The sequence below is a fragment of the Vombatus ursinus genome, unplaced genomic scaffold (genome assembly GCF_900497805.2).
Source record: "Vombatus ursinus unplaced genomic scaffold, bare-nosed wombat genome assembly UNPS02009994.1, whole genome shotgun sequence".
In the NCBI taxonomy this organism is placed as follows: Eukaryota; Metazoa; Chordata; class Mammalia; order Diprotodontia; family Vombatidae; genus Vombatus; species Vombatus ursinus.
The window spans coordinates 2,026,004-2,052,471 of NW_020949772.1; positions in this window are offsets into that span (position 1 = coordinate 2,026,004).

Genomic DNA, 26,468 nt, shown 5'->3' on the forward strand with positions numbered 1-26,468 from the left:
AAAGTGAACTGGGCTTTCTATGGGAAGTGATAGGCTCTCCCTCATTGAAGGTCTTCAAAGAGAGATTTAAAACTATTTATTGGATATATTATAGTGGAGATTCCTTCCATGTATAGGTGGGACTGGAAGACCAGGGAGACCCTTTCCAACTCTCAATTTTGGCCATTCTGTCAAATCTAAAAAAATGTAAATCAAAGATTTGACAGGAAATGTATTTCAGTGGAAAGAATGATAGATTTGGATTCCAAGGCTCTTTGTCTAGCCTTGGTTCAAATCCCAATCTTGTCACTCACTACCTTTTTGAATTAGGCCTAATCATTTAACATGTCTATATCTCAATGTCCTCTACTGTGAAATGAATGATTTGGACCAGATGGCCTCTATTTTTTTTTTCTTTTTTTTTTATTAATTAATTAATTATTTTTTAGTTTTCAATATTCACTTCCACAAGATTCTGAGTTCCAAATTTTTTCCCCATCTCTCCCCTCCCCCACCCCAAGACAACATACATTCCAAATATCCCTTCCTCCAATCTTTCCTCCCTTCTATCACCTCCTTCTCTTATCCCCTTCCCCTTCTATTTTCCTGCAAGATAAGATAGATTTCTATACCATATTGCCTGTATATCTTATTTCCCAATTGAGTGTAAAAACAATTTATAACATTTGATTTTTAAAACTTTGAGTTCCAAATTCTCTCCCTTCTTCCCTCATTGAGAGGGCAAGCAATTTGATGTAGGTTATATATGTGTAGTCATGCAAAACACTTCCATAATAGTCATGTTGTGAAAGACTATATTTCCCTCCATCCTATCTCCCCCCATTTTTTCTATTCTCTCCTTTGACCCTATCCCTTCTCAAAAGTGTTTGCTTCTGATTACTCTCTTACCCAATCTGCCTTCCCTTCTATCATCACCTCCCTCTCTTATCCCATTCCCCCCTATTTTCCTATAGCGTAAGATAGATTTCCATACCCAAATGAGAGTAAGATTCATTCATTCCCCCTCACCTCCCCTCTCTTCCCCTCCAATGTAAAATCTTTTTCTTGCCTCTTTTGTGTGAGATAATTTACCCCATTCTACCACCACCTTTCTCCTTCTCCCAGTACAATCCTCTCTCTCACTCCTTAATTTTATTTTTTTAGACATCATCCCTTCATATTCAATTCAACTTGTACCCTCTGTCTATGTGTATATTTATATATTTATGTTCCTTCCAACTACCCTAATACTGAGAAAGGTCTCATGAGTTACAAATATCATCTTTTCATGTAGGAATGTAAACATTTAAACCTTAATAAGTCCCTTATTATTTTTCTTTCCTGTTTAGCTTTTCATGCTTCTCTTGGGTCTTGTATTAGAAAGTCAAAATTTCTATTCAGCTCTGGTTTTTTTTCATCAAAAATGCTTGAAAGCCTTCTATTTCAGCAAATGTCCATTTTTTTTCCCTGAAGGATTATGTTCAGTTTTGCTGGGTAGGTGATTCTTGGCGTTAATCCTATCTCCTTTGACCTCTGGAATATCACATTCTAAGCCTTCTAATCCTTTAATGTAGAAACTGCTAAATCTTGTGTTATCCTGATTGTGTTTCCATAATACTTGAATTGTTTCTTTCTGGCTGCTTGCAATATTTTCTCCTTGACCTGGAAACTCTGGAATTTGGCTACAATATTCCTAGGAGTTTTTCTTTGGGGATCTCTTTCAGGAGGTGATTGATGGATTCTTTCCATTTCTATTTTACCCTCTGGTGCTAGAACATTAGGGCAGTTTTCCTTGATAATTTCTTATTCTTCTTTATTTCTTTTTTTATTTTTTTACATAACATTTGTTTTTTTTATTTTTAGTTTTCAACATTTACTTCCACAAGATTTTGAGTTCCAAATTTGCACCCCATCTCACCCCTACCCCCACTCCAAAATGGCATGCATTCTGAATACCCCTTTCCCTAGTCTGTTTTCCCTGCTATCTCTCCCCCCCTTCCACTTCTAGTTTCCTGTAGGGCGGGATAGATTTCTGTACCCCATTTCCTGTATTTCTTATTTCCCAGTTGCATGTGAAAACATTTTTTTAAGCATGTGTTTTTAAAACTTTGGGTTACAAATTTTCTCCTTTCCTCCCTCCCCACCCACCCTCATTGAAAAGGCAAGCAACTCAATATAGACTATACATGTGCAGTTATGCAAAACACTTCAATAGTAGACATGCAGAGAAAAACTAACTCTTTTCCCTTAATCCTATCCCACCCCCCCATTTATTCTATTCTTTCTTTTGACCCATCCCTCCTCAGAAGTATTTGCTTCTGATTACCTCCTTTCCCAATCTGCCCTCCTCTCTATCATCCCCCTACTCTCTTTTCCCCTTCCCCTCTTACATCTAACTATCTATCTATCTATCTATCTATCTATCTATCTATCTATATACATACATACATACATACATACACATAATTTTTTCCCTCCAACTACCCTAATATTGACACAGGTCTCATGAGTTACAAATATGATCTTTCCATTCAAGAATGTAAACAGTTCAACCTTAATAAGTCTCTTATGATTTTCTCTTTCCTATTTACCTCTTCATGTTCCACTTAAGTCTTGTATTGGAAAGTCAAATTTTCTATTCAGCTCTGGTCTTTTCATCAAGAATGCTTGAAAGTCCTCTATGTCACTGAATGACCATTTTTTTCCCTTGAAGGATTATACTCAGTTTTGCTGGGTAGGTGATTCTTGGTTGTAATTCTATCTCCTTTGCCCTCTGGAATATTATATTCCATGCCCTGCGGTCCCTTAAAGTAGAAGCTACTAAATTTTGTGTTATCCTGATTGTGTTCCCACAATACTTGAATTGTTTCTTTCTGGCTGCTTGTAATATTTTCTCCTTGACCTGGGAACTCTGGAATTTGGCTACAATATTCCTAGGAGTTTTCCTTTGGGGATCCCTTTCAGGAGGAGATCAGTGGATTCTTTCCATTTCTATTTTGCCCTCTGGTTCTAAAATATCAGGACAGTTTTCCTTGATCACTTCTTGAAAGATGATGTTGAGACTCTTTTTTGATCATGGCTTTCAGAAAGTCCAATAATTTTTAAATGATCTCTCCTGGATCTATTTTTCAAGTCAGTTTTTTTTTTCCAATGAGATATTTCACATTGTTTTCTAATTTTTCCTTCTTTTGGATTTGTTTTATAGTGTTTTGATTTCTTATAAAGTCACTAGCTTCCAATTGCTTTATTCTAATTTTTAAGGAAGTATTTTCTTCAGAAATCTTTTGTACTTCCTTTTCCATTTGTTCAGTTTTGCTCTTTAGGGCATTCTTCTCTTCACTGGCTTTTTGGACCTCTTTCGCCATTTGGGTTAAGCTATTTTTTAAGGTGTTATTTTCTTCAGTATATTTTTGGGTCTCCTTTAGCAAGCTGTTAACTTGCTTTTCATGATTTTCTTGCATCACTCTCATTTCTCTTCTCAGTTTTTCCTCTACTTCTCTTACTTGCTTCTCAAAATCCCTTTTGACCTCTTCCAAGGCCTGGGACTGATTCCTATTTTTCTTGGAAGTTTTGGATGTAGGAGTTTTGACTTTGTTTTCTTCTTCTGGTTGTATGTTTTGGTCTTCTTTGTCACCAAAGTAAGATAATATAGTCTGACTCTTTTTGCACTGCTTGCTCATTATCCCCACCAATTACTTGAGTTTTAAACTCTTTGTTAAGGTAAGAATCTGTTTCCAATGTGGAGAATGTACTGTCCCAAGCTTCGGGGGTTTGTACAGCTGTTTTCAAAGGTACTTCTAAGGACCTGAAAAGTGTCAGTTCTTCCAAGGTGCTATGATAAGGGGCGAGGTATTTCCTCTCCACCTGCCACAACAAGCTCCACCACACCAGCACTCCTCCTCACCAGTGCTTCTCCTCTCCCCAAGACCACCCCTCAGAACTGTGACCCAGATCCAAGCACGGGTAAAGCAAAAGACTCCTACCTTAGCCCTGGCAAAGAGATCCTTGCAATCCCCCTCTGATCAGCCACTAGATTCCCCCTCAGTCTGTGGGCCAGAAGCTAAGGAGGCAGCTGCGGCCCACACTCAGGACTTGTAGCTGAGACCTAGCTTCTTCTCTCACCACAGTCACAGACTTTTCCCACTGACCATCTAAGTTGTCTTTGGTGTTTGTGGGTTGAGAAGTCTGGAAACCACCACAGCTGCCTTTGATTCAGTCCTCTGAGGCCTGCTCCAGGGTTGCTGTGGCCTGTCCACCCACACCGAACTGTGCTCTTCTCCTAGCCAGGCGCAATATACCTTTCCGATCAGCCCTCCAGGTTGTCTTGGGCTGGAAATTTGTTTTACTCTGGTTTTTGTGGGTTCTGCTGCTTTAGAATTTGTTTAGAGCCATTTTTTATAGGTCTTTGGAGGGGTTTGGGGGAGAGCTCTAGCAAGTCACTGCTTTCCCTCTGCCATCTTGGCTCTGCCCGTCGATAATTTCTTGAAAGATGATATCTGGGCTCTTTTCTTGATCATGGCTTTCAGATAGTCCAGTGCTTTTTTAAAAGATCTCTCTTGGATCTATTTTTCAGGTCATTTGTTTTTCCAATGAGATATTTCACATTGTCTTCTATTTTTTAATTATTTTCATTTCATTTTACAATGTCTTGCTTTCTCATAAAGTCACTGGCTTCCATTTGCTCCATTCTAATTTTTAAGGAAGTATTTTCTTCAGTGAGCTTTTGGGCTTCCTTTTGCATTTGACTGATTCTGCTTTTTAAGGCATTCTTCTCCTCATTGGCTTTTTGGACTTCTTTTGCCATTTGGGTTAGTTTATTTTTGTTTTTATTTTGTTTTTGGTGAGGCAATTGGGGTTACGTGACTTGCCCAGAGTCACACAGCTACTAAGTGTTTTGTGTCTGAAGCTGGATTTGAACTCAGGTCCTCCTGATTCCAGGGTAGCTGCTCTATCCATTGCACCACTTAGCTGACCCGGGTTAGTCTATTTTTTAAGGTGTTATTTTCTTCAGTATTTTTGAGTCTCCTTTAGCAAACTGTTGATGCATTTTTCATGATTTTCCTGCATCACTCTCATTTCTCTTCCCAGTTTTGCCTCTACTTCTCTTACTTGCTTCCCAAAATCCTTTTTGAGCTCTTCCATAACCTGAGACTGATTCATATTTTTTCTTGGAGGCTTTGGTTGTAGGAGCTTTGACTTTGTTGTCTTCTCCTGGTTGTATGTTTTGATCTTCTCTGTCACCAAAGAAAGATGCTATGGTCTGACTTTTTTTTGTGCTATTTGCTTATGTTCCTAGCCAATTACTTGACTTTTTAAACTCTTTGTTAAGGTAGGGTTCTGCTTCCAGTGTGGAGAGTGTGCTGTCCCAAGCTTCAGGGGTTTTGTGCAACTGTTTTCAGAGATACTTATAGGGATCTGTAAATTTTCAGTTCTTCCAAAGTGGTATGATCAAAGGAAAGGTATTTACTCCTTTACTGGCCTTGGTTCTTGTCTATGAGTGACCACAAGCACTCTTTTCTGGCTTAGAACTGTGAGGAGGATTCCCTCTCTACCACAGCCACAAGTTCTGCCAAGCCAGTGCTTCTCCTGGCCTCAGGACCACCACCCAGGCCTGTGACTCAGATCTAAGCACAGACAAAACAAGAGAATCTTGCCTCAACACTGGCAAAGAGATCTCTGCAATCCCCCTCTCAACAGCTGCTTGATCCCCACACCATCTGGGGGCTAAAAACTCTGGAAGCAACTGCTGCTGTTATGGCTGCCCACTAGCAGGGCTAGACCAGGCTCCTCTTTCATCCAGGTCCAATAGATCTTTCTCACTGACTTTCTAAGTTGTCTTTGGATTTTGTTGGTTGAGAAGTCTGGAAAACCCCGTAGCTGCTCTTGACTCAGTCTCCTGAGGCCTGCTCTAGGTTTGCTCTGGCCCTAGGTTTGTCTTTGCCTGTGCAACCCATGCTGAACTGTGCTCCTCTCCCAGCCCAGAGTAACAGACTTTTGCTATCAACCATCCAGGTTGTCTTCAGCTGGAAATTTGTTTCACTCTATCTTTTTGTGGGTTCTGCTGCTCTAGAATTTGTTTAGCATCATTTTTACAGGTATTTGGAGGGGTTCAGGGGAGAGCTCAAGCAAGTCACTGCTTTTACTTTGCCACCTCTGCCCCCAACCAGATGACCTCTAATGTCCTTTCCCATTCTAGATCCATGAATCCAAAAGAAAGCTTTCTTTTGCCTCACCAAATGTTTCAGCTAGCTTTTATAACATACTTTGATAGCTTTCTGACCCTCTCTCTAGCACTCCTATTCACATCTTTTCATCCTCATGGTCTCTTGTCCATGTTACATGCTTTCATAAATCCTTTCCTAGGGATTTTTTACTACCTAGTACAGAAGAGGTCCTCTTCTTGGTCTCTGAACATTCCATGGGTACCAATGCATCACCCAAGCTGCCAGCTATTATCCGTCTCTGACTACATGTTATTAACTGAATTGAATGCAAGTACAATACTCCTAAAATCTCAAATCCTCATCATTATCTTTATGGTTTCTATCAAGTAGGAATTTAGACATGGTCAAGTAGGAAGATCACCACTCTGGAATAAGAGGTCCTGCATTCAAATACCACCTTTAAAATATACTAGGCTGTCAGGTAGCATGGTCGATAGAATGCTTTATATGAGTCAGGAGGACCTGAGTTCAAATATGGTCCTAGACACTTACTAGTTATGTGATGCTAGGCAAATAACTTAACATTTATCTCAGTTTCCTTAACTGTAAAATAAGAATAATAACAGCATCTACCTTAAAGGATAGCCATGAGGATTGAATGAGATAGTATTCATGAAGCTCTGAGCAGAGTATCTGACACATAATAGGCATGTAAAAAAATGCTTGTTCACTCTCTTCTCTTATGGTTTCTATCATATGGGAATTAAGACCTGGTAATACTATCTCTGAAGTCAGAGGTCCTGGGTTCAAATTCTACCTCTGCCATTTACTAGGTAGCTAGGTAGCACAGTGGATAGAGTGTTGGATTTAGAGTCAGGTCTTCTGATTTCAAATCTAGACTCAGACACTTTTTAGCTGTGTGACTCTGGACATGTCATTTACCTTCTCTTAGCCTTAGTTTCCTCATTTCTAAAACAGGGACAATAATAGCATTTATCTACCAGCATTGTTGTGATGATTAAATGAGACAATATTTGTAAAGCGTTTTGCAAAACTTAAAGTGCAATATAAATACTAGCTAGTATTTGTACTAGTAGTATGTCCTTGGACAAGTTTGCTTAACCTGCCTGGTAGTTAATTTGAGAGGACTGGGTCAGAGTTTCCATTCAGCTCTAGATTCATGATCTCTCTCTCTCTCTCTCTCTCTCTCTCTCTCTCTCTCTCTCTCTCTCTCTCTCTCTCTCTCTCTCCACTTTTTGGTGAGGCAATTAGGGTTAAGTGACTTGCCCAGGGTCACACAGCTATTAAGTATCATGTGTCTCAGGCCAGATTTGAACTCAGGTCCTCCTGACTCCAAGGCCAGAGCTCTATCCACTGCACCACCAAGCTGCCCCTAATGATTTCTTAAAGTAATTTTATTATTGGGTCCTAAATCTATTTTACCTTCATTGTGTCATAGAGTCAAGGACCTTAGAGATCATTTAGTCTAAATATTCTTATTTTGTGTTTGGGGAAACTGAGGGTCAATGAAGTTAAATGTCTCAATGCAATGCCACCTAGGGATTCATTACTGGAACAAGGCTTAGAGTACAAATCTCCTGACTCCCCAACCAGTTTCTCTTTCCATTATAATACTAATAACTCACATAATGGAAATTCTATGGCTTCAAAAGGAACAATGAAAGAGTTAGTTTCAGAGAAACTTGGAAGATTTACGTGCAATGATATAGAGTAAAGGAAGTAGAACCTGCGGGAGCAACTTATACATTAATAAGAATACTGTAAAGGCAAACAGGTTTGGAAGACTTAGGAAGTCTGATCAATGCAATGACCAGTTACTGGTTACAGAATTACCAGTTCAGAGGACCCACAATGGAGCATGCTCCTCACCTCCTGACAGACAAGTGATGGACTCAAGTTGCAGAATGAAACATATTTAGGGGCAACTAGGTGGCTCAGTGGATAGAGCACTGGCACTGAAGTCAGGAGGACCTGAGTTCAAATCCAGCCTTAGACCAAACACTTGACACTTACTAGCCATGTGACCCTGGGCAACTCACTTAACCCCAATTGCCTAAAAAAAAAAATCCACTTAAAAAAAAGAATGAAACATGTTTGTTTGACACATCTAATATGAGTGTTTGCTTTGCTGTAGTTGTACTATGTATATTTATTATGAATTTATCCCTTTTCTTTTTTGTTTGTTTTCACCATTAAGGAGGTAGAGGGGAGAGAAAATAAATGGTTGTCAATTGAAAAAAAATGAGTTAAAAGAATATATAAAAGATGTCTTGATTCATAGGAGAGAAAAGAAGGATATTTTAAAAAATACATGTAATATACAAAGTATCAATAAAATAAGATTTTTAAAGATAAAAATAGCTTACATAGCTGTCTAGAACTTAAATGTTTGCTAAATATTCTACATATTTGATATCATTTCATCCTTATAGTAAACTGTCATTGTTGTTCAGTTGTGTCTGACCCTTCATGACCCCATATGTTTTTTGTTTTTTTGGTTTTTTTTGGCAAAGCTACTGGAGTAGTTTGCCATTTCCTTCCTCAGTGGATCAAAGCAAATGGATGCTAAGTGATTTGCCCAGGGTCACACAGCTAATGAGTATCTGAGGTTGAATTTGGATTCAAGTCTTCCTGATTCTAGGCTTGGCATTCTTTTTCTTAAATTATTATTACTAATTCATTTATTTTTAATTTTCAACATTGACTTCCATAAGATTTTGAGATCCAAATTTTCTTACCATCTCACCTATCTCCCATCCCAAAGATGTAGGGCATTCTGAATACCCCTTCCTCTAATCTGCTCTCCCTTCTATCTCTCCCCCTTCTCTTATCCCCTTCCCCTTGCATTTCCCTGTAGGGCAGGATAGATTTCTATACCCCTTTGCCTGTATATCTTATCTCCCAGTTGCATGTGAAAATGATTTTTAACATTTGTTTTTAAAATTTGAGTTCCAAATTTTCTCCCTTCCTACCTTCCCACCCACTATCACTGAGAAGGCAAGCAACTTGATACAGGTTATACATATGCAGTCATGTAAAACACTTCCATAGTAGTCATGTTGTGAAAAACTAACTATATTTGCCTTCATTCTATCCCACTCTCCATTTATTCTATTCTCTCTTTTGACACTGTCCCTCCTTAGAAGTGTTTACTTCTGATTATCCCCTCCCCCAATCTACCCTCCTCTCTATCATCCCCTCAGATCTCTTATCCCCTTACCCCCTTTCCCTGTAGAGTAAAATAGATTTCTATACCCAATTGAGTGTGTATGTTATTCCCTCCTTAAGCCAAATCTGATGAGAATAAGATTCACTCGTTCCCTCTCACCTTCCCCCACTTCTGCTCCACTGTAAAAACCTTTTTCTTGTCTGTTTTTTGTGAGACAATTTACCCCCATTCTACCTCTCCTTTCTTCTTCTCCCAGTATAATCCTTTCTCCCCTCTTAATTTTATTCTCCAGATATCACTCTTTCATCTTCAACTCACCCTGTACCATCCATCCATCTATCTATCTATCTATCTATCTATCTATCTATCTATCTATCCATCTATTTATCTATCTATCTATCTATACATATAATTTTCCCCCTCTAACTACCCTAATACTGACAAAGGTCTCATGAGTTACAAATATCATTTCTCCATGAAGGAATGTAAACAGTTCAACTTTAATAAGTCCGTTATGATTTCTCTTTCCTGTTTAACTTTTCATGCTTCTCTTGGGTCTTGTATTAGAAAGTCCAATTTTCTATTCAGCTCTGGTCTTTTCATCAAGAATGCATGAAAGTCTTCTATTTCACTGAATGTCCGTTTTTCCCCTGAAGGAATATACTCAATTTTGTTGGGTAGGTGATTCTTGGCTTTAATCCTATCTCCTTTGACCTCTGGAATGTCATATTCCAATCCCTCCAGTCCCTTAATGTAGAAACTGCTAAATCTTGTGTTATCCTGATTGTGTTTCCACAATACTTGAATTGTTTCTTTCTGGCTGCTTGCAATATTTTCTCCTTGACTTGGGAACTCTGGAATTTGGCTATAATATTCCTAGGAGTTTTCCTTTGGGGATCTCTTTCAGGAGGAGATTGGTGCATTCTTTCCATTTCTATTTTACCCTCTGGTTCTAGAATATCAGGGCACCTCTCCTTGATGATTTCTTGAAAGATGATGTCCAGGCTCTTTTTTTGATCATGGCTTTGGAAATCCAATAATTTTAAGTGTTCTCTCCTGGATCTATTTTCCAGGTCAGTTGTTTCTCCAATTTGATATTTCACATTGTCTTCTATTTTTTCATTCTTTTGGTTTTGTTTTACAGTTTCTTGATTTCTTATAAAGTCACTAGCTTCCATTTGTTATCTTCTTCTGGTTGTATGTTTCAATCTTCTTTGTCACTAAAGTAAGATTCTATGGTCTGACTTTTTTTTTGCACTGTTTTCTCATGTTTCCAGCCAATTACTTAACTTTTAAAATCTTTGTTAAGGTAGGGTTGTGCTTCCAATGTGGAAGGTGTGCTGTCCCAAGCTTCAGGGGTTTTGTGCAGCTGTTTTCAGAGATGCTTCTAGGTACCTGTAAGTTTCCAGTTCTTCCAAAGTGGTGTGATCAAGGGCGAGGTGTTTATTTCTTTCCTGGCCTGTGCTCTGGTCTATGAGTGACCACAAGCACTCTTTTCTACCTTAGAACTGTGAAGAGGCTTCTCTTTACACTGCCACTACAAGCTCCATCACACCAGTGCCCCTCCTTGCCCCAGGACTGCCACCAGAACTGTGACCCAGATCTAAGCACAGGAAAAGCAAGAGATTCCTTCCTCAGCACCAGCAAAGAGATCCCTGCAGTCCCTCTCTTATCAGTAACTTGATTGCCCCTCTATCTGTGAGCCATGGGCCCCAGAAGCAGCCACTACCCCTGGGCTGCACCAGGACTGGTGCTGGGAGCAAGCTTCTCTCTCACCGTGGTACAACAGACCTTTCCTACTGACCTTATAAGTTGTCTTTGGTGTTTGTGGGTTGAGAAGTCTGGAAACCACCACAGTTGCCTGTGATTCAGTGTCCTGAGGCCTGCTCCAGGTTCGCTGAGGCCTGGTCTTTGCCTGTGTGGCGCACGCTGAACTTGCACTACTCTCACAGCCTAGTGCAACAGACCTTTCCAATCAACCATCCAGGTTGTCTTGGGCTAGAAATGTGTTTTACTTTGTCTTTTTGTGGATTCTGCTGCTCTAGAATTTGTTTAGAGCCATTTTTTACAGATATTTGGAGTGGTTTGGGAGAGAGCTCAAGCAAGTCACTGCTTTTACTATGCAATCTTGGTTCCACCCCCTTGGTCTGGCATTCTACTGAGCCTGTTAGCTGCCCTAGTCAGAGGACCTTGCTTCAAATCCATGTTCTGACACTTACTTATCTGTGTGACCTGAGACAAATCATCTAATCTGTCTGAGCTTCAGTTTCCTAAAAGAGAAAATGATAGAGACTTCTAAGAGTCCTTCTGGTTATTAATCATTGATTCTATGCTCCTTCTTTAGATGAATCCTGAATTAGGTAAATACTACACCAGACCAGGAGGTAATGTTTTAAAGAATATAACAGATTAATTTAATATGTTGCTTAATAGGAAATTATAAATACTTCTTTTAAAAATGAGATATATGTTTCATAAAGGACTTTGGATTGCACTGAGTTATGTTTCTTGTGTTATGGATGAGTGTTAACATATTTTTCATGGATTGAAACATCCATACATGTTCATTTAAGCAGAAATGTTTTTCCTTGTACATCCCTGTGTCATCTTACAGCACCTATGGCATCTTCAAGAAAGTGTTTCAAGACTACGGGAAAAACAAATCTTTCAGACTCAAAGAGAGCAGGAAATATTTTTATATATGTATCTCATAAGGGAGGGCTCTCGTGAGGGGATCCCTGATAATTGGGTCTGCTTGCTCTAGGAGGAGGGTAGCATTTCAGCTCAGATCAAGGGAGAATGAAGACTCAGTGGTCATAACCCCAGCAATACCAGCCCTCCTGCCTCTAGTCCCAAATCTGAGGGAATTTCACAAAAGCAAGCTCTCCAGGGCCTTAGGTCAAACTCATTGGGAAAGTGGGAAGTTCTGTTTACAGCCTGACTCCTTAATTTGTTTCAGAATTTGTTTTAGAGGTTCTAGGCTCACTAGCTGTGCCTACTCTACAATTCAATTTAATGTAATTCAATTCAATAAGCATTTAAGCACCTAATGTGTGCAAGACAGTGGGATACAAAGACAAAAAAGGATAAAAAAAAAACAATCCTTGTCTTCAAGGGTCATGCAATATACTATTCTATTCAGAAAGCCAACAAACACAGAGTAGACATATGTATATATGTATGTATGTGTGTATGTGTATATATATATGTATATATGTATATATATGTATATATAATATCTACATTATAGTATCTAATAATAATTATCCATCATTTATCTATCCATCCATCATATGTATGATATGTGTGTATAAATATATGTGTATATGTATATAGTCTGTATATGTATACTAACATATGTGTATACACATGCCATATATGCATACACAATTAATACATACACACATGAATACATATATACACATACATTTACATGTACATATACACCTACACATATACATATAGATATATGTATATGAATGTATTACAAGGACTAGTCTTGTGATTTCATTGATATAAAAAATTTCCAGGTGAAGAAACTTTATCAATGATGATCCTTTGCAACTTAATATCTTTGAGAGCTGCCTGAGGTCACTGATTTTAAATGATTTGCCTAGGGTCACAACCAGTTATGTAAGAGGCAGGATTAGAACACAAGTGTTTTTAGATTCCTAGATTCAAGGCCATCATTGTGTCCACTACATCATACTGCCTGTCATACATATAAATGTTTAAATATATATGTATGTATGTATGTATATGTGTATACATACATACATATACACACGTATATACACATGCATATATACACACGTACTGGGCATACATATGTGTGTATTATATATATACATGTTTAGACATCTGTCGAGTTAAATCAGCAGTATTTATTAAGTGCTTACTATATACCATTCAATGTGCTAGTGGTGGGAATACAAGAAAAGGGGAAAAAAATATCAATCTTGCCCTCAAGAAGCTCACAGTCTAATGGGGAAGAGGAGACAACATGAAAACAACCACATACAAATTGTGTGTGTGTGTATGCACACTACATGTGTATATATATATATATTTTGTACATAGTTGTTTATATATAGTTGTGTATATATGCATATGTATATGTGTGTGTGTGTGTATGTGTGTGTATAATGTATACATATACATACACATATATCTATGTCTAGGCAATTGAAATGAGGGGGACCAGGAAATCTCCTTGCAAAAGGTGGCATTTCAGCTAAGAATTAAAGGATATCAGGGAAATAATTTGCCAGAAAACACTAAATGGGTGAAGAGTAATCAAGAAACCCTTTTTTCCATATTTAAAAAATGTATATATAAATGTCTTTTATTTCATGTCAATTACATTTCTTCTGGCATATCTCTCCTCTGCCTTCTAGAGAGTCATCTAATTTATCAAATAATTATTTGAAAGGAAAGGAAAAAGAGAAAAAAATCAGCAAAACTGTTTATCTAAAAAGTCTGACCATATATGCCGTGTTTAATACCTGTGGACTTCCTGTATCTATGAAAGAGTGGAGTGCTTCTCATATCTATTTTCTAGAGCCATATTTGTTCTTAATAATTCTATAACACTTACTTTCAATTGTTTTGCAATTATTCATTCCATTTAAATTGCTGTAGTCTTTCTGTATGTTGTTTTTTTTTGGGGCAGTTTTTATCTCTCTGCATTGATTAATAAAAGTCTTCCCGTGCTTCTCTTTATCCATTGTTTCTTACAGCACAGTAATATTCCTATATTACAGTTCTCATTAACCATTTTCCTTCTGATGGATACTTACTTTGTTTCTAGTTATTTGCTACCACAGAAAGTGCTGTTATAAATAGTTTGGAGTTTATGGGGACTTTTTTCTTATCACTGACCTCTATGGACTTAGTAATTTTTCAGTTGTGTTTGACTCTTCATGACCCTATTTGGGGTTTTCTTGTCAGAGATACTTAAGTGGTTTGCCTTTTCCTTCACCAGCTCCCTTTACGGATGAGGAAACTGAAGCAAACAGGGTTAAGGGACTAGCCCAGGGTCACACAGCTAGAAAGCATCTGAGGCCACATTTGAACTCACATTTTCTTGACTCCAGACCCCAGTGCTCAGTCCACTGCATCACCTAGCTGCCTCCCTCTCCTAGAACAATATACCCAGCATTGATTTCTCCTTCTGGCTTAGCTGACTCCTCTCAAGTCTCAGTTAAAATATCACTTTCTGCAAGAAGCCTTTACTGCTGACCCTTAATGCCTATCTAGTCTTCCCTCTGAAATTATTTTCAGTTTCTCCTGTATGTATTTTGTTTGAACATAGTTACTTGCATGTTATCTTCCCCCAATAGAAGATGAACTTCTAGAAGGCAATGGTTATATTTGCCTTTCTTTGTACCTTCAGCACCTTGGACAGTACCTGGTGCAAGATAACCACAATACTTTTTGACTAAGTCTTCAAATGGAGTAAACATCCACAAACATCTGTACACAGATATGTGTATATTGGTAAAAATCTATGTTAAACATATATAATTAAATGACTTAGAACTTTTTAGGCTGCTAAAGGTCATCTAGTAAAATCTTCCCATTTTACAAATGAGAAAACTGAGGCTTGTAGAAATTAATATATAGGTACCATGAGCTAGTATTTAAAAATAGGTTTTCTGTTAAAGTTCTAGTGCTTATTTGGCTACATCAGTATATCACCTAATAACTGTATACTTATCTTACAAACAATTTGTATATACTGTAATATGTTCATTTTATTTCTCCTCATCAGAGTTCAGTTCCTTGACAGCAGAGGCTATTTCATTTTTTGCTTCCCAGAGAGACAGCATGAGGTAGTGGACAGAGAGCCCGAAGCTAGGAGGAGCGAGGTTCAAGTGCCACCTTTATTACATATTGGCTAGAAGAATCTGAAGAAGTCATCCCACTTCTCTAATGTCTCCAGGCAAGTGTGGAAGATAAGCAATTGAAAAGAAGGTGTCAACTTGCACTGGTTGAAGGAATTTTCTCCCTTCTGGGTTCCCTATGGCAATGAAATCATAGACTCAGTTCCTATCTCTATCTCCTGTTGCTGAGCTCATGGAAGGTACTTAATCAGTGTTGCTCAAATGAGTTCAAATGAATTGAATCAGAAATGAAGATAAAGCATCTCAGATAGGGTAATGGAATTTCATCAAAAAAAGGGGGTAGGGAAGATTCAATTTACAAAATTTCAACTTGCCTTTCTCTTTTCAACAACTCATCTACTGAATAAAATTTGTCAAATTCATAGTATAATTTTTAACTGATTTAATATTTTTTCCAATTACATGTCAAACCCAAGTATAATTAACACTTCATTGCAGTGATCAAAGATTATTATGTGTTTAAGCTCCATTTTTATGTCCTCAGCATTTGGGGTGGGGAGAGAGGGAGCCCTTGACATTGTTGACTAGAAAGCCTCTTTTTTGTATGTATAAGAGATTATGGTGGAGTGGAAAGAACACCTGATTTGGAGTCAGGATCTAGGTTTAAATAATGTATGACCTCAGGTCAGTCACTGCACCTATGTGGTCTTCAGTTTTCTCATGTCTAAAATAAAAGCTCTAAATCTATGATACTTTTTTGTATTATTTACTATTATTCCCCCCACCCCACCTCAGTGCTGGTAGAATGGCAGCTATAATTCTGTTATACAAAATTTTATGCTAAAGAAACAAAGCTAGAGATCACTGGGAAGTCTTACTTAATGAGTCACTAGCTGGAGCTACCATCCAGGGCCCTGCTGGCATTCTCAACCATTGTCTTCAGATAATTCTGTCTCCTGCATCATAGGATTATAGCATTAGGGATGTCAGAGACCAACTAGTCCAAACATCCCCTTTTATAGATTAGGAAACTGAAGTTCAGAGAAATTGAGTGACCTGTCTGAAGTTATATAGGTAATAAGTATCAGGGACGCAATTCACATTATTTTCCTAAAGGGCAGGTCCAGCTATGTGAGTCTTGTACTTAATACACTCCAGGGGCTCCCTATCTGCTCTAGGATCAAATACAATATCCCATTTGACATTCAAAGCCCTTCATAATCTAGCCCATCCTACCCTTCCAGTCTTCTTACACCTCAGTCCCTGATACATAGTTTTTAATCTAGTGACAGCCTTCCTGGCTCTTCCATGAACAAGATCCTCCATCTCTCAGCTCTGGGAATTCTCTCTGGCTATGTCCAGTGCCTGGAAGGCTCACCATCCTCTGCTCTGACTGCTGATCTATCTGGCTTCTTTAATTCCCAACTAAAACCCCACCTTCTACAGTAAACCTTCCTCAATCTCTCTTAGTTCTAGTGCCTTCCCTCTGTTACTTACTTCTTCTTTATCCTGTCTGCACCTTGTTTGTACACTCTGTTCATCTTTGTTTGCTTATTATTATCTCTTCCATTAGATTGTGAGCTCTTGGAAGGCAGAGACTGTCTTTTTTCTTTGTATTTCCAGCACTTAGTAGAGTGCTTGGCACATAGTAGGCATTTTATAAATGTTTATTGACTGACCATCATTTACCAGCTTTCCACTTCACCATGATTCTTCCTTCTTGAACACTGTTTTTCAAAGAGGTAATGAATAGACAGATGCCTTGTGTTCTTGTAGATCTGCTTAAGATTCTGGCTTTAAAGTCAGAGACATGGATTCAAATCCTGCCTCTTGGTGCTTTCAACTTGTATGATCTTGAGTAGATCATTTAACCTCCCTGAGCCAAAGTTAATTCTTTTCTGTAAAATGAAGAAATTTTATCAGATGACCTCTAATAGTCCTACTACCTCTAGCACTATAATCTTCCAAACTTGTATGAGTAATTGCAAGGGCCTTCCGGTCTTCAACAGTAAGACTTACTTGAAATACATTTCTTCCAAATTTTTAATCCCAAGCTCTATTCCCTTTGTACTTAAGTGATATCTGAGTCAGAGGCATTCAAAAAGAGATAGGAACCAGGGCTGGTAGGATTATAATGAATCCCTTGGCCTACTCTCTCTCTCTCTCTCTCTCTCTCTCTCTCTCTCTCTCAATATATACATATGCTTTATGCTTTAAAAGCCTATTTTGCATAAATGAATATCAGGCTTTTAAATGTCCCATACCACCTTGTGTGTCCTTCAAAAATTTTCACTGGTCATTTGTGTTCATAGGATCATAGGAGATCTTTGGAGATCATCTAATCTACCTCTCTCATTTTGGAGATAAGGAAATTGAGACAAGAGGAATTTTCCAAAATTATGCACCAGAATTCGAACCTATGTCCTCAGATTCCAAATCCTATCATGTAAACCAATATATTCTTTATGAGTTGGATAATGAGGTTAGAGTCTTGCAGTGGATAGGATGCTGGACCTGAAGTCAGGAAGATTCATCTTCCTGAGTTCAAATCAAATCTGGCCTCAGACACTCCTTTTCTGTGTGACCCTGGGCAAGTCACTTCACCCTGTTTGCCTCAGTTTCCTCATCTGTAAAATGAACCGGAGAAGGAAATGGCAAACCACTCCAGCATCTCTGCCAAGAAAACCCCAAATTGGGTCACAAAGAGTCAGACATGAATGAAATGACCAAACAAATACAAGTCAAATCTTGCCTCTTCTGTTTTACTACTTGTGACACTTTGGGTGTCCCATCCTTTCCCCTAGTCCTCTATTTCTCTACTTATACAATGGCCAAGAGAGCTAGCTGACTTCTAAAACATCTTTCATCTATAAAATGTATGATCCTAGGATTGGGGGTCATGCTGCCATCACTTATTAGCATATAATTTAGGATATTTTTTCTTCTGTGTGACTGAACTTTCTCAACTTTAAAATGAGACCTAGTGGATCTCTAAAGTCCCATCTAATATTAACTCCTATATTCTTAGGACCTAAGGAAGTCACAGGCCAATATAGTTTTTGTTTTGAGACTATGTAAAGACAAACCATTTTGGACCATCTGGTCTCCCAAGTTCTTAGTGTTTGAATTTTAAATTTCTTACAATTACTACATTTTTTACAAATTGTAAATTTTCCCTTCTAGTCTGCCAGAAATATAATCTTTTTTCCCCTTCCTTTTTTTTTTTAACACCTGGCAGGGATTGTAAGACAGAGAAAAAGTAATCTCTTAAGAATAGCAACTGTTTCTGGCAGTCTCACTGGCTGCGGAGCCTGCATCCTCCTATTTACTCATGTAGAGCTATTTTATCACTGTTATTATAATGCTTAACTTAATTATGAGAAACAGAAATTTTTTTTTACAGATTGTCTAATTAAAATTAAACAAGAGCCAGATGGTTTGTAAATATTTCAAAATTGTGGTTTATTGGTTAAAAACATACAACCAAAGAGAAGCCAGCCTCTTTGGCTAATGAAGTTTGAGGCTGGGAGATGAAAATAGTTTTGTAATTAAGTATTCTTTGTGATGGCACTTCCTCCCAACAATATATTGTGATGAGGACTAATGACACAGAAGAGTTCAGATTCTCTCTCTCTCTCTCTCTCTCTCTCTCTCTCATTTAATGGATGGAGGGGACTACTTCTTGAATGACTTTGTTGTTGCTTTGCATGATGGGAGGCCCCATTGTGGTTGGCTCAGCTGCTCTCAAGACTGTCGAGGAGAGTGGAACTCTACTTTCCTTGAACTCTTAACTATTACATGAGTTCCAGAACGAAAATGACCAACTCCCAGCTGTCTGGTTTGACAATTTAAAAAGAACAGGGCTTTAATGAAGTGTGAAATAGAAATGTTGTATCAATCAAAGAAGAAGAATATACAAAGGTGTGAGTCTCATGGATCCAATCTGGAAAACGAGAAAAACAAACAGGGGGTGTCTAAATGTGACAAGAGAATACAATAGAACACAAAATGACGCTTCATTGGCACTGTCTAGATTATTGGGAAGAATGGTAGAACTATGCAAATGTTTTTAGAGACATGCAAGTTTGTATGTTTAACTACAAAATGGAAAAGGAGTAGGACCTCTGAAATAATGCCTGTAAAGCCTTGGCAAAGCTTAAAGTGTTATATAAATATCAGAATACTTTCATCTCTCCCTACTCTCTTATTCCCTTCTTCCTCTTCTTCTTCTTTTTCTTCTTCTCCTCCCCTTCCTACTACTCTTCCTCTTCCTCCTCTTTCTCCTCTTTCTCTCTTAGTAGTTACTGTTAAGGAGGTGGTATTTTATACCAGAAAGCTGTTGAATTTATCATTGAGGATCAGGGTCAGCATACTGGCTCTGCTACTTACTAATGGTGTGAAATTAGAGGGTGCATTTCCCCTTTCTAAGCCTCAGTTTCCTTATCTATAAAAAAAAGGATGGAGTATCTGGCCTCTCAATCCCCTTCTAGTTCTGAATTTATAATCCTATGACCGTACAGGATTTATTTTAGCTACTGATAGAAAACTACTCATTTTTCCCACTGGCAATCCTAGGCATTACCTGTATAATTTCACCTGGCCCTAAATCATTTATCACTGGCTTGACTAATACTGTGATAGGAGGCAGTAAGCTTGGAACAATGGGAAGGGTGCTGGGTTTGGAATCAGAGAAGCTGGATTCAAATCCTACAACTTTTATTTACTACTTAGGTACCCAGTAGCATAGTGGATAGAGTGCTAAGTCTGGAGTCAGAAAGACTTATCTTCCTGAGTTCAAATCCAGTCTCCGATCCTTACTAACTAGATGACCATAGGCAAGCCACTTAACTGTTTACTTCAGTTTCTTACCTGGAAAGTGAGCTAGAGAAGGAAATGGTAAACCACTATAGTATCTTTGCCAAGAAAACCCCAACTAGGGTCATGAAGAGTCAGACACAACTGAAATGGCTGAACAACAGCAACACCTTTTGTCTGGATTATTTGACCTCAAATGTCCCTCCTAGCTCAAAATCTATGATTATATGATCTCATTTCTATAGGCTCTCCCTCCAAGCTTTATTGTTTTCCATGATTCTTGGATGTACCCTCAACATTGGAGACTTTCTTCTTGTTCTTTCAGGAGTTACTATCTAATTGATCTGCCTGCCTCAAGTCTCTCTCCATTCCATTCCATCCTCCAAGCATCTTCCAAAGGAGTTTTTCTCCTTACTCAGTAAACAGGGGCTTTCTATTACCTCTAGGATAAAATATACAGTATACAATTTGACACTTAAAGTTCTGAATTAACAGCATGATCCTTTTCTTGTTTTCTAGTCTCTTTACATATTACTTCCTTCCACCTAGTAGATGATCCAGCCTTACCAGCCCACTTAGCATTCCTTAAACACAACACAGCATCTCCTATTTCTGTACCTTAGCAATGATTGTCCTGATCTCTGGAATGTTCTCCCTTCTCACCTTTACCTATTGGTTTTCCTGATTTCCAAAACTAAGTGTAATCTTACCTTCTGTAGAAAACCTTGCCAAGTCCCTTAAGTTTCTCATGCTTCCCCCCTATAGCTTACTTTATATGTATCTTGTATGTACCTCGTTATATAATCTTGTCTCCTCCATTGGTATGTGAGCTTCTTGAGGACCATTCCTCATTTTCTTTGTATTCCTAGGATTTAATATGGTGTCTGGCACATAGTAAGTCTTTGATAAATACTTGTTGATTAGTGGATTAATTGATTGACTGGTGTCACTTATATCACTTTCAGGACATCCATCTGCTACTTCTTATTCTGGACAAATTAATCATCTGTCATCCTTTTTCAGTCATGCATGTTAAAGAAAAGATTGTATTTATTGCACATGACTCAGTTCAATTCAAATAAGCACCTACTATGTGAAAAGGCACTCTGCTAGGCTCTGGGGATGTGAAGGCAAATACAGTACAATCCTTGCTTTCAAAGAGCTTATATTCTACAGGAGGTCTTTGTCAATCAACGAAAAAGCAAATATTTATCAAGTACATTAATGACTATGTAACATATATATGTATGTATGTATATGTATATGTATATGTGTATATATATATATACATATAAATTCATACAGACTGCTTTTGCCCACCATTTAGTCCAATTCATCAAGCAATTATTGAGTTCCTACTATGAGCCAGACACTGTTATATGGTGAAGACAAAAATTAAAGTCTTATCCCCAAAGAATTTGCATTACACTTGGGGAAATTATGTATTTTTTCCTTCGAGCTACTTTTATTTCTAATTGTTTCAAGTTAATGATGTTTTCTGATTTTTCAGTCATATAGAATCTCTAGGAGAACACTAAACTACTAGAAAATTGGCATTGTATGCAGTGGGTAGTTTGGGATTATTTAAAACAATATGTAGTTTCCCCACTGCAATCCAGACATCCTCCTACTCATTTCCCAGCCTAGGTCCTTGTCCAGATGCATTACCTGTCAACATTACACATACTGATGGACTAATTAGACAAACTGTCTATGGGAAGACAGCAAGCTTCTGTTCCAGCCAGAGTACATAGGAAAAGAAAAAAGACAGCTTTATGTTTTTTTTTCAACAAACATATAAATAATAAGAACAGGGAGAATGTGGGCAAGGAGGATAGAGGACCAACAATTTTGCCTCTTATCCTCAAGGAACTCATGTTTTAATGGTGGCAAGAGCATGTAAATAACCAGATACGTGCAAGAAATAAAAAGAAAATGTGAAAGTCATATGAAAGGGGAGACATAAGCAACTGAACAGACTGGAGTAGAATTCCTGAAAAAGGTAGAGTTTGAGCTGAGGAAGCCAGGGAATTCAGGAGGTATAGGTGAGGGGGTAGTGTATCTGAGAAATGGAAGACAGACAATGTAAAGGCTTACAGAGAGAAGATAGAATGTCTTGTTTGAGGGTTAACAAGTAGGCTAGTACTATTAGATTCTAAAATTATTTTCTCAAGGTGACACAGGTCACCTTTTAAAAAAAGTTTCATTGACATGTTTTCTTTTACATTCTAAACATTTCTAGACTCCAAGAAGCTCTATAAGAGGTCTTTAGTAACAAAATAAAACAATTAAGTAAGACTAATAATATAATCACCTCATCTAAAAGTGCACACAGCATTCCCCATCTGTAGCACTCCCACCCCCTCTCTAGTTTTTTCAAATAGATTTTTAATGGACAGAAATCTATTTCTCTTTTCCACCTCCTCCTGCCCCACTGGAAGGGAAGGGAAAGGAAAGGAAAGAGAAGAAAGAAGAGGAGAAAAGAACCAAAAAAGGAAAGGAAAGGAAATAAATTCCTTATAACAAATATGTATAGTCAAGCTCTACCCGAAATTGATCACCTCTCTGTCAGGAGGTAGAGAATATGTTTCATCATCAGTTCTCTGGAATCATGGAAGGTCACTCTATTGATTAGGTTTCTTACAGCTTTCAAAGTTGTTTGTCTTTACATTGTTATTGTTATATAAATTGTTCTCCAGGTTCTGTTCATTTCTTTCTTCATCAATTTATAGAAGTCTTCAACATTATTCATTTTTACAATATTGATGTGATAGTATAAATTATTCTAGTTATGCTCACTTCATTCTTCCTCACTTTATATGTCTTTTCATGGCCCTTTGAAATTCTCTATTTCCTCATTTCTTACAGCACAATAATATTAAACCATATCCATATATCACAATTTATTTAGCAGTTCTTCAATTGATGGGTATCCTGTTATTTTTTCTGCTTTTGCTATAACAAAAAGAGCTGCTATATATATTTCTGTACATAAAGGATGTTTTTCCATTTCTTTGATTCCTTTTGAGTACGGGCCTAGCAGACATATAGCTAAGTCAAAGGGCACATGCTATTCAGTAACATTTTGCATATAATTACAAATTATTTTCCAATATGATTGTATCTATTCATAGCTCCATCAACTGTGTACTAATGTGCCTGTTTTCTCACAACCCCTCCAACATTTATCATTTTCCTTTTCTGTCATCTCTGTTTGGAATGATAGATCTGAGGTGGGATTTCAGACTTGTTTTAATTTGCATTTCTCTAATTAGTAGTAGTAAGTAGTAAGTGTCAAAACTGAGATATGAACTAAATCTTAACTAAATATAAATGTGTATATATATATATGTATATACATACATACATACATACATACATACATACACACAATGAAAGTGAGCTCTAGACAGAGTGGATTCCCCAGGGTTTATACAAGAAGTAAGTGGCAGACATAGGATCCTCATCTAGATTTCCTTGCTTTCAATCTAGGTCTCTTTGCACTGGACTATGTGGTCTATCACTTTCCTGGCCCATGGTTCTGCCTTTGCTACAATGAATTGTCATTACCCATATAAATCAACAAACCAAAAAATGCTGAATCTGTGCTTCTCTTTGGCCAGTACAACAGCTCTTTGGTCCCGCTCCATGTCTATTCAGTTGCATGGTGTAATCCGGGTTGTAAGCATATCTTATTGACTTTGTTTTGCTAGTCAGGGTGACTGGTTAAACCACTCTCTTCTGTGATGCTGTAGATGTCATTGATGAGACATTCTCATGTGCCATAGCTCAATGAAATCAGTATGTTCAAGGAATATGATGTCTCTTGGCAAGACCAACATCTAGAGAACTCCTTTATGGATGGAAAAAGGAACCATCATTTTTCCAGTCTCCCAGATTCACAACCTCATGGTCATCCTCAACTCCTTGCTTTCACTCACCTCACATATCCAGTCAGTTGCTAAATCTTGTTGTTTCTACTTTTACGTCTCTCAAATCCCTCCATTTCTTTTCACTCAGCCAGCCACCACCCTCATTCAGGCATTCATTACATCTTTCCTCGACTATTGAAATAGCCTCCTAACTGGTTTTCCTTTGTTAAATTTTTCCATACTCCAATTCACCCTCCATTTGACTGCCAAAGTGATTTTCCTAGGGCATAAGCAACATGCCATCCCCTACTCAATAAGCTTTAGTGCCTTATTCCATCCAGGATCAATATAAAGTCCATTCTTTGGCATCTAAAACTCTTTAAAATGTGGCATCTTAGTAGCTTTCCAGCCTTTTTATACTTTACTCCCCTTCATGTATTCTGTGATCCAGTAACACTGGCCTTCTTGCTCTTCCTCACACACAACACTGGGTCTCAAACCTGGGCCTTTCCTCTGACTGTTTGCATGCCTAGAATACTCTCACTTCTTGCTTCCATTGATCAGTTTCCCTGGCTTCATTCAAGTCAAAACTCAAATCCCACATTCTTCAGGAGGCCTCTCTCAGTCTCTCCCTGGTGTTAGGATCTTCCTTTCTAAGATTAACTCACACTTTCTATGTATATATCTTGTATGTAGTTATTCACATGCTATTTCCCCATTAGAATGTGAGCTTCAGGCCAGGGACTATGTTTGCCTTTCTTTAAATATCTAACAGTTCCAGAGTACCTGGAATATAATAATTTAAGAGGTACTTTTTTGATTGATTGCCCCATAGATCCATTCCAATCCTTAGGACTCAGACATCCCATTATCTAAGTGCCATGTCCACATACAGAGTGCTGGATTTAATGGAGTCAGAAAGACCTGAATTCAAATCTGGCCTCAGATACTTACTAGGTATGTGACCCTGGTCAAGTCAATTAATCTGTCTACCTCAGTTTCCTCACCTGTAAAATGGGATAATATTTTTAGTCTCCAAAGGATGTCATGGGGATACAGTAAGATAATGATAATGATGATAACAATGATAATAACATCTTGGTGGCACAGTGGATGGAATGCTGGACCTGGAAGTCAGGAAGACACATCTTTTTGAGTTCAAAATGAGCCTCAGACACTATCTGTGTGACCCTGGGCATATCACTTAACCTTGTTTGCCTCAATTTCCTCATCTGTAAAATGAGCTGGAGAAAGAGATAGCAAAGCACTCTAGTACTTTTGCCATGAAAACCCCAAAGGGGATCATGAAAAGTTGGACACTACTGAAATGACTAAACATCAGCAGAAGTAGCAACAAAAATGATAACTAGCATCTATATAATATGTACTATGTACTAGTCATAGCACTTTACAATTATTATTTCATTTCATTCTCACAACAACCTTGGAAGGTAGGTACTATTATCATCGCTATTTTACAAGTGAGAAAACTGAGAGTGGCAGACAGAGTTTAAATGACTCACTCAGGATCATATAGCAAGGAAGTATCTGAGGGTGAATTTAAACTCAAGTCTTTCTGTCACCAGGATTGGTGCTGATACTCGACTTTCGAGTCAGGAAGTCATAGGGTCGTATCTGTCATGTCTTGTGGGTTGTTATAAGTATCAAATGAGATTATATTTGTAAAACATGTAGGACAGTACCTGGCACACAGTAGGTGCTTAATAAATACTTTTCCCTTCCTGCTTAGCTTTATAACCATTTAATCACCCTAAGACTTAGTTTCCTTATTTGTAAAATAAGAATATTGACCTTTGTACTACCAACCTTCCACAGTTATTGGGAAAGAAGAGTTTTATGCATGGAGGCTGTTTTTATTGCTGTTGTTTTTGTTTCTATCATTGTAAATGCTTAGTGTGCTGTTGAAAAAAAATGTTCTCTATAAGTGTGTCTGTAATGGCATCTGAGAATCTTAGAGTTGGAAGAGGTATTGGACCATCTCTCACTGTGAATGCTTTCTACTACATAAAAATGAGACTTTGCTTGAATGGCTCTGTTAACTGATGGGGTAGTCTGCCACCTACCAATTTCACTTTTTGAAAACTCTATTTTCTAGGGAGTTTTCTTTTGTTTGTTTGTATTACCTTGAACCTAAATATGACTCTGCCACTTCTACCTTACCTATTATTTCTAGTTCTGCCCTTTGGGTCAAGCATAAAAATGTCTCATTTCTATTCAATGTGACAGCCTTTAAATACTTTTAAAAATCCCCACCTTTCCCACCTCCAATCTCAATACTGTCCTAAGATATCTCTTTTCCAGGCTGAAAAATCCCATTGCTTTCAACAGATCCTCATATTACATTGTCTTGAGGCCATTCAGCATCCTGGTTGACCTTTGATGCTCTTAAGCTTATCAATATCCTTTATTTAAGGATTAAGTGTTCTGAACTGAATACAATATTCCAGATAGAGGGAGCTCATGGAGAGTACAGTGGGGCTATCACCTCCATCTTTCTGGATACTATGCCTCTCTTTATGGAGCCTATAATCATCTCTCTCTCTCTCTCTCTCTCTCTCTCTCTCTCTCTCTCTCTCTCTCT